The sequence below is a fragment of the Bos taurus genome, chromosome 9 (assembly GCF_002263795.3).
Source record: "Bos taurus isolate L1 Dominette 01449 registration number 42190680 breed Hereford chromosome 9, ARS-UCD2.0, whole genome shotgun sequence".
In the NCBI taxonomy this organism is placed as follows: domain Eukaryota; kingdom Metazoa; phylum Chordata; class Mammalia; order Artiodactyla; family Bovidae; genus Bos; species Bos taurus.
The window spans coordinates 81,159,131-81,177,404 of NC_037336.1; the positions used below are offsets into that span (position 1 = coordinate 81,159,131).

General features: G+C 42.9%; 1 protein-coding gene and 1 long non-coding RNA gene across 9 annotated transcripts in view; one reads left to right on the forward strand and one right to left on the reverse strand.

Annotated features, from left to right (window-relative positions):
- PHACTR2 (phosphatase and actin regulator 2) overlaps window positions 1–18,274 on the forward strand; it is a 297,881-nt gene that overhangs the window by 163,672 nt on the left and 115,935 nt on the right. The window lies entirely within an intron of this gene.
- LOC107132783 (uncharacterized) lies at window positions 5,381–13,245 on the reverse strand. Its single transcript, XR_001501054.3, has 3 exons — window positions 10,871–13,245; window positions 10,526–10,774; window positions 5,381–8,444 (listed from the first exon to the last, which is right to left on the reverse strand). It is a non-coding gene; the product is annotated as an uncharacterized lncRNA (long non-coding RNA).

An 18,274-nucleotide genomic window follows, 5' to 3' on the forward strand; every position in this document is an offset into this window, starting at 1 on the left:
CACAGCATCCACCTGGACCTCCTCTGGAATTAAAGCCATAGCTGACCTGCAGGTGTATGTTTTTCTCTAGCTGTCATGGACTCTGACTCAGCTTTAAGGTTAATAACTGTTTTTCAACCAGTTTTACTATTTCCTGTGAATTCAGTGGTGAAAACAAAAATATAGGTCCTACTATAGCCTATAGTAAACCTGCTTTTTTAGGTTTAATTTTTTTCTTAGTCTGTTTGTTCATAATGCAAAATGTCAATCAGCTGGAGAAAAAGAAAATGAACACAAATTTGAACCTTATTACTTCTCTTTGGTCTGTTGCTCATCAGGTCTGGCCAGTGAGTAATATCCTAAATGGTTTTTTTGTTGTTGCTGGGTTGCTCAGTTGTGTCTGACTCTTTGCGACCCCATGGAATGCTGCACACCAGGCTTCCCCGTCCTTCACTACTATCTCCCAGAGTTTGTGCAAACACATGTCCATCGCATCGGTGATGCCATCCAGCCATCTCATCATCTGTTGCCCCCTTCTCCTGCTGCCCTCAATCTTTCCCAGCATCAGGGTCTTTTCCAATGAGTTGGCACTTCCCATCAGGTGACCAAAGTATTGGAGCTTCAGCCTCAGCATCAGTCCTTCCAATGAATATTCAGGGTTGATTTCCTATAGGATTGACTGGTTTGATCTCTTTGCTGCCCAGGGGACTCTCAAGAGTCTTCTCCAGCACCACAATTCTAAAGCATCAGTGTTTTGGTGCTCAGCTTTCTTTATGGCCCAACTCTCACATCCATACATGACTACTTGAAAAATCATAGCTTTGACTCTGTGGACCTATGTTGGCAAAATGATGTCTCTGCTTTTTAGTATGGTGTCTAGGTTTGTCATAACCTTTATTCTAAGGATCAAGCATCTTTTAATTTCATGGCTGCAGTCAGTGTCAGCAGTGATGTTTTTAACATAAATTTATTTTATCTTCAGCTGTCTGAAAAGATAACAACTGATGAGCGAGTCAGACTTCATCCTTTGCTTACTTAATGCAGGAGGGAAGGAGATAAGAAACTTGAATTGTTGATCCTTTAATTAAGCCTGTTTAATTTAAATAGAGGAAAGGTTCCAACATACTTTCTTGTCCTAGGGACTTTAGTGTAACTGACTGTGAGTTTCTGTTCTTGGAAATAAAGAGTCATATTTAGTGAAGTCTCAACTTATAGAAAAGTGATGTTGAGATGGAAATAGTCTTAAGAAAAGAAACAGTTCTTGGTTGCCCCACCCCACCCCCATCTGAAGCAGGGGAACCAAAACCGAAATAGTTTTTGTTTCCCAGAAGGGAATGGGCAGATAATATGACTTCAAAGTTGGATCTGACCATTATCATTTATGTTTGTAAATTAACTCCTTCATTTATCTCCATTTCAAGGGACTGGATGTGTTTATTCATGTAAGCCTTCTGTCAGATATAACACCAGAAGCCTTAATACTAGGACAGTTTTGAGATATTCCTACAAATCAACTCATTTTGTGAGGGGATGGTGAGGAGAAAGAGTGGCACCTTCATCTAACAAGCAGTTCCTGGAACTGGAGTAATTATGTGTAAGGTACCGGGCTAAACTTTGGGGGAAAGATTCAAAGATAAATCAGGCACAGGCCTTGCCCACAGGGTCTGAACCCAGGAGACAGTTAGTGAAGATGTGCAGAAATGAGGCCGGAAGGGAAGGGACCCCAGAAAACTGTGGGGACAGACCTGGGAGGCTAAAAAATACAGAAGAGGAACAAGAATTCAAACTCTGAGCTGGAGAGGGTGGGAAGGCAAGAGTGTAAGACACAGGGGGTGAGAATCATGGAAGGCTTTTTATTAAGTGAGAGAGATGATGAGAGCTTTTCTTTAAAGGGCTGAATCTGCCTGCTGCTTGCATTACTGGTTTCATGGGGGTAGACTGAAGACTGGAAGCAAGAGGTAGACTTCGAAAATCCAGCAAGTTGGAATGAACACCTGACCTGGCGGGGGAGGTGCCTGGGTGATGCCCAAGTTTGTATCTGCAAATCTGCCCTTTCTTCGTGCTCCAGGCTCGACAACTGCCTATTTCACAGATCTGCTTGAATCCTTAATGCGCATCTCACAAGTAGTAGGTCTAAGTGGAAGACTTGATTTTGCCCTCCCAACTGGTTCTTCCCTTGACTTTCTACATTTCAGCAAAATACCTCTTAATCACTCACTCATTCTAGCCAGAAATCTAGGATTCATCCTTGGGTTTTTCCCTTTCCTCTTCATATTGATCTATTAGAATGTCCTGCCCATTCTTCTTTGAGAGTAAATCTCAAGGTCTACTCACTTCTTTCTGTTGCTCTGTCTACTGCCACCGTCCAATCCACTATCTCTCTCTACGGTCCATCCATTGCATGCCTAACCACAGTAGGTTCACACTTGTATCCTGCTTGTGTTCTCAACCTTCTGCAATTCACTTCCCACACAACAGCTAAAGTAATTTTTTAAAAGCATAAATCATGTCACTTCCTTACACAAGACCTTCCTATGACTTGCTGTTGCATTTAGAATGAAATCTGGATTTCACCCTGGCATCCTCAAAGCCATACATGATTCCATGTGATCCCTGATTTCCTCCCATCTCTCTGACTTTCCTGGTGGCTCAGTCAGTAAAGAATCTACCTGCAGTGTAGGAGACCTCTTGCAATGCAGGAGACCCAAGTTTGATCCCTGGGTCGGGAAGATCCCCTGGAGAAGGAAATGGCAGTCAACTCCAGTATTCTTGCCTGGGAAATCCCATGGACAGAAGAGCCTGGTGGGCTACAGTCCATGGGGTCTCAAGAGTCAGACACAACTTAGTGACTAAACCACCAACTCTTGACTTCATCTCCACCACTTTGCCCCTCACCATCAACCCAACAATTTCAGTTCCATTTCCCGTCATCTCTCAAGCCTGGCTCACTCTTACCCATGACTTTGGCAGTTGCTTCCTGTAAGTGTAGGAGATCTGAGACACTCTGCCTCCTGCTCTTTCCAAAGCTGGCTCCTTGTTTCAGCTCCTGCATCACCCGCTTCACAGGGACCTCTCCTGCCCACCCCTCAGTCACACTTCTCTGCTCTGTCATTGCACTTATCATTCAGATTATCTTGTTTATGTGTTTGTTTTTCCTTTGCCTCCCTTCACTAGGACCTAAGCTCCAAGAGCAAAGGACTTATATGTGTTGTTTACCAGCGTGTCTTCTTATTCCTGTGAACATGAGTGTGTTAGTCACTCAGTCATGTCCGACTCTTTGCAGCCTTATGGACTGTAGCCTGCAGGGCTCCTCTGTCCATGGGATTCTCCAGGCAAGAATACTAGAGTGGGTTGCCATACCCTTCTCAGGGGATCTTCCTGCCCCAGGGATCAAACCCTGGTCTCTTACATTGCAGGCAGATTCTTTAACAGTCTGAGCCACCAAGGAAGACCCTTCTTATTCTTAGATGGGTCTGGACACAAAAAACTGCTGAATAAATGAATAGCTCTATTTGACCATGTCATATATTAGTAGAGTGACAGGCCGTGATTGGAAAGTTAAGTGGCATCCAAGAAACGTAGAGTCATTTAAACTGATTTAGTATTTTGTCTCCAATCTCTAAATACTGTGTTTACAATATTAATTATTGGCTGTTCAGCTTGACACATTCCTTTCTCAAACTGTCTCACCTCTGCCCCCACCCCAGTCATGCATTTCCCATCCTTTGATGATGTTCTCATCTTCCCAACATTTTTCCATTGTCCTTTAGATTAGATCAGTATCACTTATAACTTCGTAAAAGCTGATGACAGCTAAGCCTTGAGGTAAACCGTGGTTCCTTTTTCCTTCCTGCATTGCTTTTGCTTTCCCTACTAATGTTTTGGCTGAGGATCCTGTGTTCCCATCCCCAAACCTTCCCCCAGTTACATAGGTCTCTTCTCAGTATGTCCAGACAATTTCGTTCTTCTTTCAAGTTGTTTGAGAAGTTTATCTGAGGTCTTTGTTCCAATTTGGGCCCTATTTCCTCTAAATAGGAAATAGGCTGTTGCCCTGGGATCTCTCTTCACATCATTCTGGGGATTTCTACCATTTCCCTCTTCTGTTGGATCTCCAGATAGCTAGAACCATGTCTGACTTTTTCCCTGCATCTATTTCCTTATTTTGGCTGAGCACACGGATAGCTTCTTGAGAAAAGCTCTTGGGGATTTTCTTTCTTTCTTTTAGTTTTTAAAATTGATTTCTTTCTTATTTTTGGCCACACTGTCTTCATTGCTGTGTGCGAACCTTCTCTAGTTGCTGTGAGCAGGGGCTCCTCTCTAGTTGTGGTGTGTGGGCTTCTCATTGCAGTGGCTTCCCTTGTTGCAGAGTGTGGGCTCTAGGGCGAGTGGGCTTCAGTAATTGTGGCACACAGGCTTAGTTATCCCATGCATGTGCAATCTTTCCCCAGCCAGGAATCGAATCCATGCCCCTTGCATTGGCAGGTGGACTCCCAACCACTGGACCACCAGGGAAGTCCCCTCCCACCTTTTTAATTATTTATTTGGTTGCACTGGGTCTTCCTTGCTGCACATCAGCACATCAGCTTTCTCTTGTTGCAGTGAGCAAGGTCTGCTCTTTGTTGTGGTGTGTGGGCTTGTCATTGTGGTGGCTTCTCTTGTTGCAGGGCACAGGCTCCAGATGCACAGGCTTCAGGAGTTGCAGCACCCAGGCTCCATGCTGCTGCTGCTGCTGCTGCTAAGTCGCTTCAGTCGTGTCCGACTCTGTGTGACCCCATAGACGGCAGCCCACCAGGCTTCCCCGTCCCTGGGATTCTCCAGGCAAGAACACTGGAGTGGGTTGCCATTTCCTTCTCCATAGTTGTGGCTTTAGTTGCTCTGCAGCTTGTGGAATTTTCCTGGACCAGGGATCAAACCTGTATCCCCTGCATTGGCAGGTGGATTCCTATCCACTGTACCACCAAGGAAGCCCTCTCCCCCCCACCCCCCGACACACACACCTTGTATTAGTACCTGTTTTTCTGCCTTCATACTTAGTTGATTGCTTGGGTGGGTCATAAAGCTAGCAAAAGCAAACTTACTGTATATGTGCAAACACCCATTGCCACTTATAATCCATCATGATTAACTTTTTCTCTTTTTGTAGAAGACTATTTTTTTTTTTAGAAGTTTAGCAGATTTTTATTCATTTCAAAAGACTTTCTTGGATGATTGTCCCACAAGAACTTGACTTTGACCTGCTTTTGTTATCACAATGTAAAAAATGTTCTATGAAAGTTTATAAGTTTTATAGCTGAACAGACTTATTAAAATATGTTTGAATAGTGAAAGTGTTATTTGCTCAATCATGTCTGACTCTGCAACCCCATGTAATGTAGCCCACCAGGCTCCTCTGTCCATTGAATTTGCCAGAAGAATACTGGAGTGGGTTGCCATTCCCTTCTCCAGGGGATCTTCCCAACCCAGGAATTAAACTTGAGTCTCCTGCATTGCAGACGGATTCCTTACCCTCTGAACAGCCAGAGTTTATTTTGATAATAATCTGCTACCATTTTTAAAAAGATACATGTTTAAGGTCTGTTTAGAATAACTGTAGTTTTCCTGTATTTTGTGCATTTTAAGGATGTGGGATACTGGTCCAAACAGAAACCTAGGATGTTACAATTAAAGGTTAGTATTGTCCAATTGTGAGAATCACCTACATGCTTGCTAAAAACACTCAATTTGGGGCTCCATATTCTAGATGAGCAAAATCAGAATCTTTTGAAGAGGAGTCTTGGAATCTGGTTTTTCAACAAGTGTTCCAGAAGATTCTTGTGAGAAAGCTCCTTTGGAGATTAGTAACATTCAGAGGGTGGCTTCAGATCAAAATTTCTTTGCCAGCAATGTGTATCTTGTCTTGACTTGAGGTGGAAATTACAGAGCGTCCAGTTAAAAACCACGGATGTTCTGTACCCAGTGCCTTGATGGATTTGCTCATTAACGTGTCCTGTTCAGAAGCAAGTATTCCCATTTCCAAGTACAATTTTGGTGAAATCTCATTGCCAGAAAATCTTGCGTACATTTTATTAATATTATTAGCTGCAAAATAATTCATCTCCCACAGTAGTCACGTTTGAGCTAAATGTAGTTACACTGGAAGGGAAAGTTACTATTTAAGGGAAAGTCGCAGAATTTCAATTCTGTTGCCTTTTCAGGAAGACCCCTGTGAACTTCATTGGAGGTAGCTGTGGTCTAATTACTGAAGGAGGAACCAAAGTCAAAGAACAAGGGACTGGATGAAAACAGGTGTTTAATAATGAGTGGGAGGAACTGTGAGAAAGATTTGACTGAAACATTACTTCTAAAAAGAAGGCCGAGCCCTTCAGAGATGTGGGCAGCACATTCTGAAAACTCCAAAAGGAAGCAGCCGTTTATTTAAAAATTCTTTTCATATGTTCCTTTTTGGAAACGTTTAGCTTTTTATTTTTGCCTGTGTACTTCAGGGGTCTTTCCTGTCAACGGTGGGCCTATTTGCAGTACCTTGCCCATTGTGAAGTAAATTCTAGTCAGTTCTCTTAAAAGCTTTTTCTAAAGAGTCTCTCAGCCTCTTCTAGGAAGGCGTCCGTTGACAGCCTGAGGTGTTCTGAGGCGGGCCTGCTGAATTGGCCTCGGACCTTCCTTCTAGAATAAAAATGCTTCTGACCATAGCTGGGTAGCTGCCACAGGGCTGAGAGGGGGCAACGTGATGGGACAATTCAGGATTGCTATTGCCGATTCCATCTATTTTTGTGTTTTTCAAAATTTCCCCTACATCTGTAAAGTTTACTTGTGCTGACGTGCCAGGCTGTCTGTGGAGGAGCCGGCTGAGGATGGAAACTTGGAAGAAGGAGTTAACGGAGCTCACGTCGAATGTTCCTGTGGGCCAGACTGAGCTGAGCCTCATTTTCCTAACATCTTCTAAAACGGAATTGTATACATATGTGCGCGACTGGTGTTCTGTCTCTTGGAAAGTACTTGGCTGCCAGTTTTTGGAAAGAAAACATGAAAAGGATAAAATCGAACTGGAGATTTGGAAAAGAATCTAGAACTGTGCACTTTTAGAAAACCGACCCCCTCTTGTGTCATCCAACCACAGAATATCAGAACACTTTATACCTCATTTTCCAAACGATGATGTTTTAATTTACAAAGCCACCATCCAGTCGGCAGAGCAGAAGTCTTTAACGAAGCTTTCTTTTCCCCTCTTTTCAGTGGGGAGAGGTAGAGGTGAAGTTGAAAGCCATGCGGCGTTTTCATCGGTTTCAAATGTGTTCCTGGGATTTTTCAGGCAGGAATACTGAAGTGGGTTGCCATTTCCTCCTTCAGGAGATTTTCCCAACCCAGGGATTGAACCTGCGTCTCCTGCATTGCAGGTGGATTCTTTACTGCTGAACTATCGGGGAAGCCCGTGAATAAATAGATTTACAGACAATGGTAAATGTCTGTGTTAGTTTGCCAAGGCAGCTATAACAAATGATCACAGACAAAACAGCCAAAATTTCTTTTCTCAGTTTTGAGTCCAAGAGCCGAGGGCTCAGAAATCCAAGATCAAGGTGTGTTTTCTTCTGAGGCCTTGGAGGCACCGCCTTCTCCCTGTGTCCTCTTGCGGTCTTTCCTCTGCGCATGCACATGTCTATGTCCAAAATCATCTTCTTATAAAGACATCAGTCATATTGGATGAGGGCCCACCCATAGGACCTCATTTTTACCTTAATTATCTTGTTGAAGGCCATATCCAATATAGTCACATTCTGAGGCTCTTGGTGTGACTTCAACATGTGAATTTGGGAGGACACAATTCAGCCTGTAACACTGTTCTTGAAACAGGTTTGCAAACTGGGGTCCATTCACAGTGGCCCATAAAGCACGTCAGATCTGTTATCTTTTTCCTGGTTTCTTCAATTCCACTCATTAACAGATCCCAGCCTCTTCTCTGCTCACCTCCAGCAATACCACATATTCAACAGGAATGACTTGAGTGAGAAGATGCGCTGAAGGGGATTTTCAGCAATGGCAATCAACGAAAGTCACGAGGCAGTGCCACTAGGAGGTGAAACGCAGAATGTAAAGTGTCTATAGGGTGAAATTGGGAAACAGTCTACATGAATGTTATATGGCCACCATAATTGTGCAAGAAGTAATTACCAGTATCTTGTGACTGGAACACCAACTTGATTTGAGTAACAGTGAGAGAGAAAAAAATAGCTTATCAGGATCCTAATTCCAGTGTGGTCATCCACTATATATGTGCTACCTGACTGGTTTCATAATCTTCTTCAAGGCCCCTGGAGGGTGAGGCATGCTATGTAGAGAAATGTTTTGTTTCCAAATGTCACTCCATATATACTTTTTCTTTGCTGGGTTTGATTTTTCTTACTTGGTATGCTTTCATTGTCTTAGATGTGTTTGGTATCCAGCAGAGTGACATGTCTCTTCACAAAAAGCTGCTAAAATAAGAAAGGAAATGAATAGGGATGCTAAAGAAAGATAGTGTTTAAACACCTGTCAAAGTAAAACCTGAACAGGAATGTTCTCACAGCCCCATTGAATCACGTTGGTAATCCAAAGATGATTCGTGTGTGACTAAACACATTCGTGTTATATCCCATCACATTGCAAAATACTCAGAAGGCTTTTGTTGATACCTTCCTACCTCCCTTTTTTTAGTGTGTGTTTTTTTTTATTGTGGTAAAAGTAACATAATACAAAATATACTATTTTAACCATAGTTAACTCTACTGTTCAGTAGTCCTAATACAAACACATGCTGTGCAACTCTCACCTTCATCCATCTCCCAAATTTTTCACCTTCCTAAATTGAAACTCTGTTCCCATTAAACACTAACTCAGCATCGCACAACAACACCCCCCCACCCCACCCCCCACCAGCCAGAAAACATAAACTAGATGAAAAGACAACCCTCAGAATGGGAGAAAATATTTGCAAATGAAACAACTGACAGGAAATTAATCTCCAAAATATTCAAACAGCTCATGCAGCTCAATATCAATAAAACAAACAACCCAATCAAAAAATGGGCAGAAGACCTTCCTATCCTGTATTAAAAGACATTATTCACTGGGATGCACAGTTGCGTGGACTTGCTCATCTTGTCACAGATCATGAAGATAGTGCTTCAAAAGCATACTCACCTTTTTGAGGTTCAAAATTTCTTAATTTAAATTGAATAGGTCCCTCCAGAGAGTTAAGCACACAAGTAAGATTTGGGTGCATCTGAATCTAGCAATCCTAGGTCCTCTCTGAAAAGGATTCAAAATTCTCCAGTAACCTCAGAAATTATTTCATTGTTTAAGGCATGTTCTGGACCAGGAGTTTCCTAGAATTAAGGTGTGTGTGTGTGTGTGTGTGTGTGTACACTCAGCCCCTTCCTTCGTTTCCAACTCTGCAACCCTGTGGACTGAAGCCCGCCAGGCTCCTCTGTCCATGGGATTCTCCAGGCAAGAAAACTGGAGTGGGTTGCCGTGCCTTCCTCCAGGAGATCTTCCCGATGCAGGGATCAAACCCACATCTCCTGTGTCTTCTCCATTGCAGGTATATTCTTTACTGCCGAGCCACCGGGGAAGCCCAGAAGTAAGTTAGACCTTGATACAGCTGAGATAGAAAACACTGCCCCAAAAAGCTGCACAAAAGACCTGGTTCTTTTGGGGCCTTGATCTGAATCCTAATAGTGATGGGGTGGAGTGGGGGGATGCAGAAACTCTTAGCCAAGCCCCCTCTCCCACTAATGGTGACTCTGTCACTTTCTCATCTTTTAAGGCATTTTGCAGATTAGAATCTGCTAAACACGCAATCTAAGGAAGGTTAAAAGTCACAGAACACTGGTGTTCTTCCAAATGAGAACATTTCACCTGGCCCAAGACCCTGATATTTCAGATGTAAAATTCAGTAGCCTTAAGGGTTAGGAATGAACTTCTTATACAATGGAAATAACAGATCATGATTTAATTAATAATTACTTGTGGTCTCACAGTGCCAGTCTAACATTATTTTTCTTGCTGGAGATCTGGTCCTAGGCATGAAGAGTATGGGCACAAGGTTCTGGTTAACTTTCAAATAGGGAAAGGTGCAGAATAAACAGAGGCCTCCTTTGCAGTGATTTCTTAGCCAGTCCAGTGGATAACCTGTCCCAGTGAACTAGAGTCCTTAAGGACTGAGCTACCTGTGTTAAACCTAAAGGTGGCCTTAACTGCAAAGGATCTGAGGTTAAGAGTCACAAAGCGGAACTTTTTTTTCCCCCTCTTTAGATTTTGACATTAGGTATATTTGGAAACAGGAGTAAAATGCAACTTCCTGTGCTTGGCAGCTATGACATCAACAACAACAAAAGCTAAAGGAACAACTTGTAGCCCCACTACATGCAGGCAGTTCTATAACTGGGTTTTCAACATGAATCACTATTATATTAACCAAGCAAGCAACCGGTCTTTTGAATAAAACAGTTTTTTTTTTTAACTTTTTAAATTTTTTGCAGGTTTAAGCATAAAAATAAATTGTGCAATTTCCCACCTGATGGGAAATAGAGCCGAGTCCAGATCTGGGTTTGTTCTCTCATTCTTCTTCTCGGTGATGTCAGCTTTCTTGCTTTGTTTCTTCCCTGAGTCCAGAGCATTTCTGCTGGAGGATAAGAGGGATCTCCCCTGAGTACTCATTCGCCTCAGCAGCTCCCAGCAATTGTCTGGAGACCAGTGGAGAATGCAGGTGGCTCTATGCAGGTGTCTATTGTGGAGGGAGATGTTTTTGTTTTCCTGGAACCCTCTGGAAGACCAGAAAAATAGCTTTCAAAGACATTTCATTGCTTCCATTGCTCCAGATCAGAAATAATCCACTTCTATCATTTATTCCCCTCCAAACCTTTTCATAGCTCCTTTCTAGTTGCATGGGGCTTCCCCCATGGCTCATCTGTAAAGAATCTGCCTGTAGTGCAAGAGATACAAGAGATGTGGGTTCGATCCCTGGGTTGGGAAGATCGGCAAACCTGAGATGCCTGATGTGCTTGTAGTGTTCAGAGAAGGAAAAAGCGATGCCAGTGTGGTGTGTGTGGATGAGTAGCTTCTTAAAAACGGATAATTTTCACCACTCACGCTGTGTGAAAATAGGAAGTCCTTTTTTGGTGGGGGTTGGGGAGTGCCATGAGGCATATGGGATCCTAGTTCCCCAACCAGGGATCGAACGCACACCACCTGCATTTGAAGTATTGGACTGCCAGGAAAGTCTCAGTAGGAAGTTCTTCAAAGATAAGTTCACCTCTAAATGATTCCAACTGTTTTCTTTTTTCAGTGATTTATCTTTAATGATTGTCTTTTTACGTTATTTAAAATTACATAGTAAGCAGCAAGTGTTTATTCACCTGAAAAATTTGTCAACAATGCATGTACCATTCTTCTGAGTGTTAATCACCCTTTCTGGTGGCTTTGATATTTTCTCAATTTCAAACTTTAGTGTCTGTTAGATTATCTTTCAAAATATTTGGAATTCTACAGGAAAGCACTGTTGGAAACAATTTCCCCTGTGTGAAAAATCTAAAGACCTGCTAAAATAAATCATAGCCTAGATAGGCCAGGCTTTGTAAATTATTGCCAAACGTTTGTGCATGACTTAGTTATTCATTTTGTAAATATTTATCAAGTACCTTCTGTGGCTTATGTTCAGGGTGGGGGTATCATGGGACTCCTAATATAGCAGGGAAGACTAGTCCTTTTTTTCTTTTTTTCATGTACTTACTCTTCAAAGAGGCAATCTTTTTTCCCCTACTCACTTGATAAGAACAGTTTTTTAATTTTGTGGCTTCCGGGAAGTCTGTGAGTGGCAACTAGCTACTTCTGAAGCTCAGTTATGGGCTTTTTTCATCATTCTAGTACACGTTCAACAATCCTTCTGGCCAGTATTGAAAATCTTAATAAAAATAATATCAGAAAAGGACTTTGGAATCAGCTGGTTGGCTTGATGGTGCCCTAATTGGATTCAGAGGCTTTCTGTGTAGGGTTATATCCAAGTCCTGCTGGTACAGCTCATTCTCTGGAATGCTTGCTTAACACACATGTCATTTTCAAGAAGGAAACCGAAATAGAACATCTTGTAATTGGGATAGCTTTAGTGACTATATTGGAGAAAAAAAAATCAACTTTGAAGGCATCATTACTGTAATATTATTTTTTCAAAACACAGCTAATGGAATTCTGTCTTTCTTGTCTCTGTCTCTGTAGTTAGAGAATTAGGTGTTGTTCAAACTAAGGAATGTTAATCCTTTGCTTTTCAGTGACTTTTCAGTGGTCTCCTGCTTAATTGATACAGGGTGTTTCTACTTTTTAAGTAGTGTTATGAAACTGGGCTAAATCTCTGTACCCCTCAAACAATTTTATCCTGAATTTTAACTCAGAACTCGGAGACCATTTCATGCTATGCCTGTCCCAAGAGCCAGTGCTGCCCTGCCTCACTGGGAGCCCCTCAGCCGCCTCACCCCCTGTGCTCTCACTACCTGCTGTATTTCTGCGCTGGAGTGGATGTTGCCAGGATAATGTCAGCTCCCATCAGAGACCATAAATAAGCCTCCCAAGGGCAGAGATCCAGTCCATTTTGCTCACTCAAAGCCCCAGTGCATTACCTTGTCTCAAGAAATTAATTACGGATGGATGACTCCATTACACAGGAAGCAGAGTTTCCTACATCCTCATCTCTTTGTGGACTTCTCCTTCCTCTTCTTTCTTGTTTGGTCAGAAACCCACCTCTCCTTGGCAACTCTCCCCTGGTGGAAGAGGCTCGGTGGCCCTTCACCCCTCGCTACTGACCTTCTGTCCACTCCTGATCGCCCACCACTCCTGCCTGTTTTGCTTCCAGTATTGCGTGGAAGAGGAGTTAAGCTGCCCTCCTCCAGGGAATCTTCCCATCCCAGATATCAAATCCTGGTCTCCCACATTGCAGGTGGATTCTTTACCATCTGAGCCACCAGGAAAACTGCTACCTCCTTAATGTAATCATCCTCTAAGAGGTCAACTTTGCTTTTGAAAGTTATTTCTCATTTGAAATACGTGCCATCCTGCTGAGCTTCTCTTCCCACGTCTTTGCTGCTGTAATTTCCTGACTTTCTGGTGACTTCCTGATATTCACCATGTGAGGTTCGGGCTCTGCCCCTCCACCCACGCCTTGCCCTTATCCTGCAGGCGTTCAGTTCTCAAATTCTAGTGTATTCTCTCTCATATCTTCACTTTCTCTCTCCCACCAGGCTTTCTTCTTAGCCCATAAATACGCTAGAGCAGCCCCCCTGCCAACCCACCAATATACACATACACACTGTGTGAATTTCAAACAAATAAATAAACTTTTTGCTTTACCTGATGACTCTCGGTACAAAAGCAGTCTTTACCTGATGACTCTCGGTACAAAAGCAGTCCAAGGGCCTTGGAAGTTAACAAAACATTTGCTTACTTCTCTGGAAGTTTTCATATAGAGCAGCATAAGTATCAATCATTTCTCCATTTGTGTTTGCCTGCTTTAACAGACTGGCATCCCAGGAGATACTTGATTCTCAATTGAGAGTTGAGATAGAAGAGGTGGTGTTTTCTGTTTAAACTAGAACAGTAACTTGTGGGTTGCCTGTTTTAAAGAATGATTCCTGATAATTGAGCATGTTACATTATGTAGTCAGATATTTGCCACCAGACACTGGGCTGCTATGCAAAGGGCCTTGTAATTCTACCAGTTTCCGGTGATTTGAGTGAATCAAAAGTTTTAAGTAGCAACACATAGCTCAATACCCCTAATAATGTTATGAAAGAATATGATAACAGGTTTAAAAAAAAATGGTTTCATGGTTTTCTAGCTGGTTTCCTAATATGAGAGATTCGAATTCTCATGTGTAATCCCTGAAAAATAGAAAAAACAAAAGCCATTGGGTTTTAGCTCCAATTTAGTTAGATACCTTTCCTAGTAAAAGCTGTGTGGGTGTACTTAGTCGCTCAGTCGTGTCTGTGCTTAGTCATGTCTGACTCTTTGTGACCCCTTGGACTGTAGCCCACCAGGCTCTTCTGTCCATGGGGATTCTCCAGACAAGAGTACTGGAGGACTGCTATACCCTCCTCCAGGGGATCTTCCCAACCCAGGGATCAAACCCAGGTCTCCTGCATAGCAGGCGGATTCTTTACCATCTGAGCCACCAGGGAAGTTACTGTCTCCTTCATGTAATCATCCTCTAAGAGGTCAACTTAACTCTGCTTTTATTTGGAAAAACCACCCCTAATAACTTCTTTAACTTCAACTCTGTTTTCTTGCTAATGTCTAGTACTGTTAAATGTCTTTTTCTTTTTAACATAGATCAGTTTCTGTAATGGAGAAGGCAATAGCAACCCACTCCAGTACTCTTGCCTGGAGAATCCCATGGAGTGGGGAGCCTGGTAGGCTACAGTCCATGGGGTTGCTAAGGGTCGGACATGACTGAGCGACTTCACTTTCACTTTTCACTTTCATGCATTGGAGAAGGAAATGGCAACCCACTCCAGTGTTCTTGCCTGGAGAATCCCAGGGACGGGGGAGCCTGGTGGGCTGCCGTCTATGGGGTCGCACAGAGTCGGACACGACTGAATCGACTTAGCAGCAGCAACAGTACTGTATTTCCTCACATCTTCCCTTGAATGTTCAGGGTGCTTGAACTCAAGCCACAAACCTTTTCTCTAAGCCTTCATCTCTTTACATCCCACCGCATCCTCGGAGAGGTTCAGACCCTGGAGTTGCCTGTGTCTTTTCCAGGCAGCTCCTTGGCCTCCTTACTTCTTCCTTCTCAATGTCTGTTGGAGGCATTCATCATTTCTAGTCCTTTTTCTCTGCTCCAGTCCAAGTTCAGATGCCTGGGTTGTTACGGTCACCTCTTTTAACTGAATGATAGGGATATAAAGCTGAGTGCATTGGGGACTCTTTATGACTAATTGACATAAATTCTCCCAGCTTTCTGCCTTCCATTGTATAAGCCTACAGCTTGTGTCTCCTAGTGTCCTGGGTTCCCTTGTATAAGGTTTCATTTCTGCCTTGGGGGGATAGTCCAGAATTTTACACGTGGCCACCCATCTCTTCACAGAACTTGGTGTGACTCCCAGGGGACTGTTGGACTGCAGAGAGGGTTAGTCACAGTATAAGTAGACTCTTATGGATCTTTTGACCCAAAGCTGAAACTCCAGTACTTTGGCCACCTCATGCGAAGAGTTGACTCATTGGAAAAGACTCTGATGCTGGGAGGGATTGGGGGCAGGAGGAGAAGGGGACGACAGAGGATGAGATGGCTGGATGGCATCACTGATCGATGGACATGAGTCTGGGTGAACTCCGGGAGTTGGTGATGGACAGGGAGGCCTGGTGTGCTGCAATTCATGGGATCGAAAAGAGTCAGACATGACTGAGCGACTGAACTGAACTGATCCAAAGCTACTAGTCCAGATTTAATGTGTTATTTTAATAATATTTCTATTACATTCATCCTCTGCTGGGAAGTTTTTCATAATTTTGTTTGGGGCAAAGTGGATCCAAAATCATTACATTTAAAAAATTTTAATTGTCTTTAGTATATTTTTTATTTAAAAAAATTTTTTAAAGACTTTTTTATGTGGACCATTTTTTTAAAAAGTCTTCATTGAATTTGTTATAATACTGTTTCTGTTTTATGTTTTGATTATTTGGCTGCAAGTCACGTGGCATCTTAGCTCCCTGACCAGTGATTGAACCCGAACCCTCTGCATTGGAAGGCGAAGTGTTAACTTCTGGACTGCCAGGGACGTCTTTGTATTATTTATTTATTTATTTTTATTTTTGGCCACACCACTGGAAATGTAGGGTCTTTGACCAGGGATCACACCTGTGCCCCCTGCAGTGGAAGTGCAGAGTCTTAACTGCTGGACCACCAGGGAAGTCCCAGATATTGTTAGATTTTATTTTACAGTTTATTTTGTAATTTATATCTAAGGTCTTCCAGCTTCTCTCCTAAAGTTTCCTCCCCAGGTACAAGCTCAGCATAAAGGAAAGAATCACCATCTTCACTTAGAGGTGAGATTCTCTCTTACTTGGCAGTTTGCCCACTGGAGGTGTGTCAAACCTTTCCACAAACACACCCGCCACACAACATGGCCTGCTGTCCAGCCCGGTCTCTGAGGGCTGATGTAGGCGATGACTCAGGAAGGGAAGGAAGGTAGGAAGTGGGTTTGTTCCTTTCTCTTTCTCTGTAGCACACGTCTCGCTGTTCCTAAACACAGCCATCCTAACTCCTTCTAGAACCCTTTGCTTGCAGCAATAATAGTGATATATGAAACTCACGATGCTTTTGTTTATATTAAAGTTGATTTCCCTTTTGCCAGGTGACCTTTTTCCTGTTCAGTTAGAATTTCTTCGAACCCTAAGTACAAGTGACATTATTTAATCTATTAAATGTCCTGAAGCGAGTCTAGGGTCTGTGGTTCACGTCAGTGCGCCAGGATGTCACACAGCTGCACAAACACGCCCCTTCTGCAGCCCTTCGGCCCTCAAGTTTAAACTCTGAAATTCTCTCTCAGTGTTTGCGAGACAGATGGAAGTCTTTAATCGCTTTTCCCTTTGGGGGTTTAAAAATAATGGCTGCCTCTGTTAGAAAAACAAGTCCAAAAATTGATGGTATCAGATTTCTAAAATTAATGCTGTGTTAAATAAGGATTCTGTGCAATCAAAGGACCGTAGTTATTATAAGCGAAGAGGACGCACTGCCTGCAGCCCACGTGAACTTAGCTGTGATGACAGTGGGCATCGTTTCAGAGACTAGAACAGTATCTGCCCTGTCTCGTTAGATTACCAAAGAAGCAGTTGGGCCTAGACTTGAATTATTATTCATCAGGCTTTATGTCTTGCCTTCTCTTAAAATATAGCTGTATTCCCACCCACAAGCCCCTGGCCCATATTGTGCAAGGGACACTCAGGAGGTAGACCATCTGGAGTTTAAATCTCTCTGACGGGCTCTGTGACCTTGGGTAAACTGCTCGGTCTCTCTGGACTTCAACTTCCTCATTTATAAAACGGAAATACTAATAGCACCTTACTTTATAGGGTTGTGATGACAACAAGGCAATAATCATGAAGCACTTAGAACAGGTCTAAAGGTGACATAAAAGTATATCAATTTTATTGAGCCTAGAGACCCTTTAACTGAATCTGATAATCTCAGCAATGAAATATTGGGGTCTTTGCTCAAGGTCACAGGGCCAGTTAAGTAGCAGAGCTGAGTCTGGGACTCAGTTCTCTTTTCAGATTACAGTGAGCCATCCCAACTGGATGCTCAAAATTCCGAACATTAACTGAGATTTATTGCCTATCCTGATTATGTGATGTCTTCTTTGCTTTTTGCTCTATGAACAGAGTCTTACTGCTCGTCTAGAGGTACTAGGGTGTGCTGCTGGTTCACCATGAGTTTAGCTATCGTATTCCAACGAGGACAGCAGGGAGAATGGGAGAAAAGCCCCCAGTCAGGAATCAGACGACGTAGACTATGTATCTGTGACTAGTTAATGATTTGGAAAGCCACTAACCTTCTTGGATCTCAGTGTGCCCATATGCTAAGCTACTGCTAAGTTGCTTCAGTCGTGTCTGACTCTGTGCGACCCCATAGACAGAAGCCCACCAGGTTCCCCCGTCCCTGGGATTCTCCAGGCAAGAACACTTGAGTGGGTTGCCATTTCTTTCTCCAATGCATGAAAGTGAAAAGTAAAAGGGAAGTCACTCAGTTGTGTCCGACTCTTAGCGACCCCATGGACTACAGCCTACCAGGCTCCTCCATCCATGGGATTTTCCAGGCAAGAGTACTGGAGTGGGGTGCCATCGCCTTCTCCAAGTGTCCCCATATATAGGCCTTTAATATACTCAAGATAGTGTAGGACTCCTGTAATAACACAGTCGATCCTTTAATGGATAATGTTATACTCAGTGTTTCTCTGAGCTGCGCTGCTCAGACTACTGCTGCTATCAGATGCAGAATGAGACTAAAAAGCTGTCATTATTTACAGAAAATAAACTGCTTCTCCATCCCTAAGCTTGTTGAGGTGAGCTTCTAATTTAGCATGGCTTCAGGGCAACCTGAAAAGATGGTAGAACGGTCTACTAGTTTTCTCACAAATCTAGGAAGGGAAAGGAGTTATTATTTATGTTTTCCAGATAAAGAAAGTGGAAACGATATCCTTTTTTAAAAGAAGAGCTGTGAAAAAACTCATCATGTTTAAGTACTCTTCCATCTGAGGTCTTGCTGAGATAGATGGCATA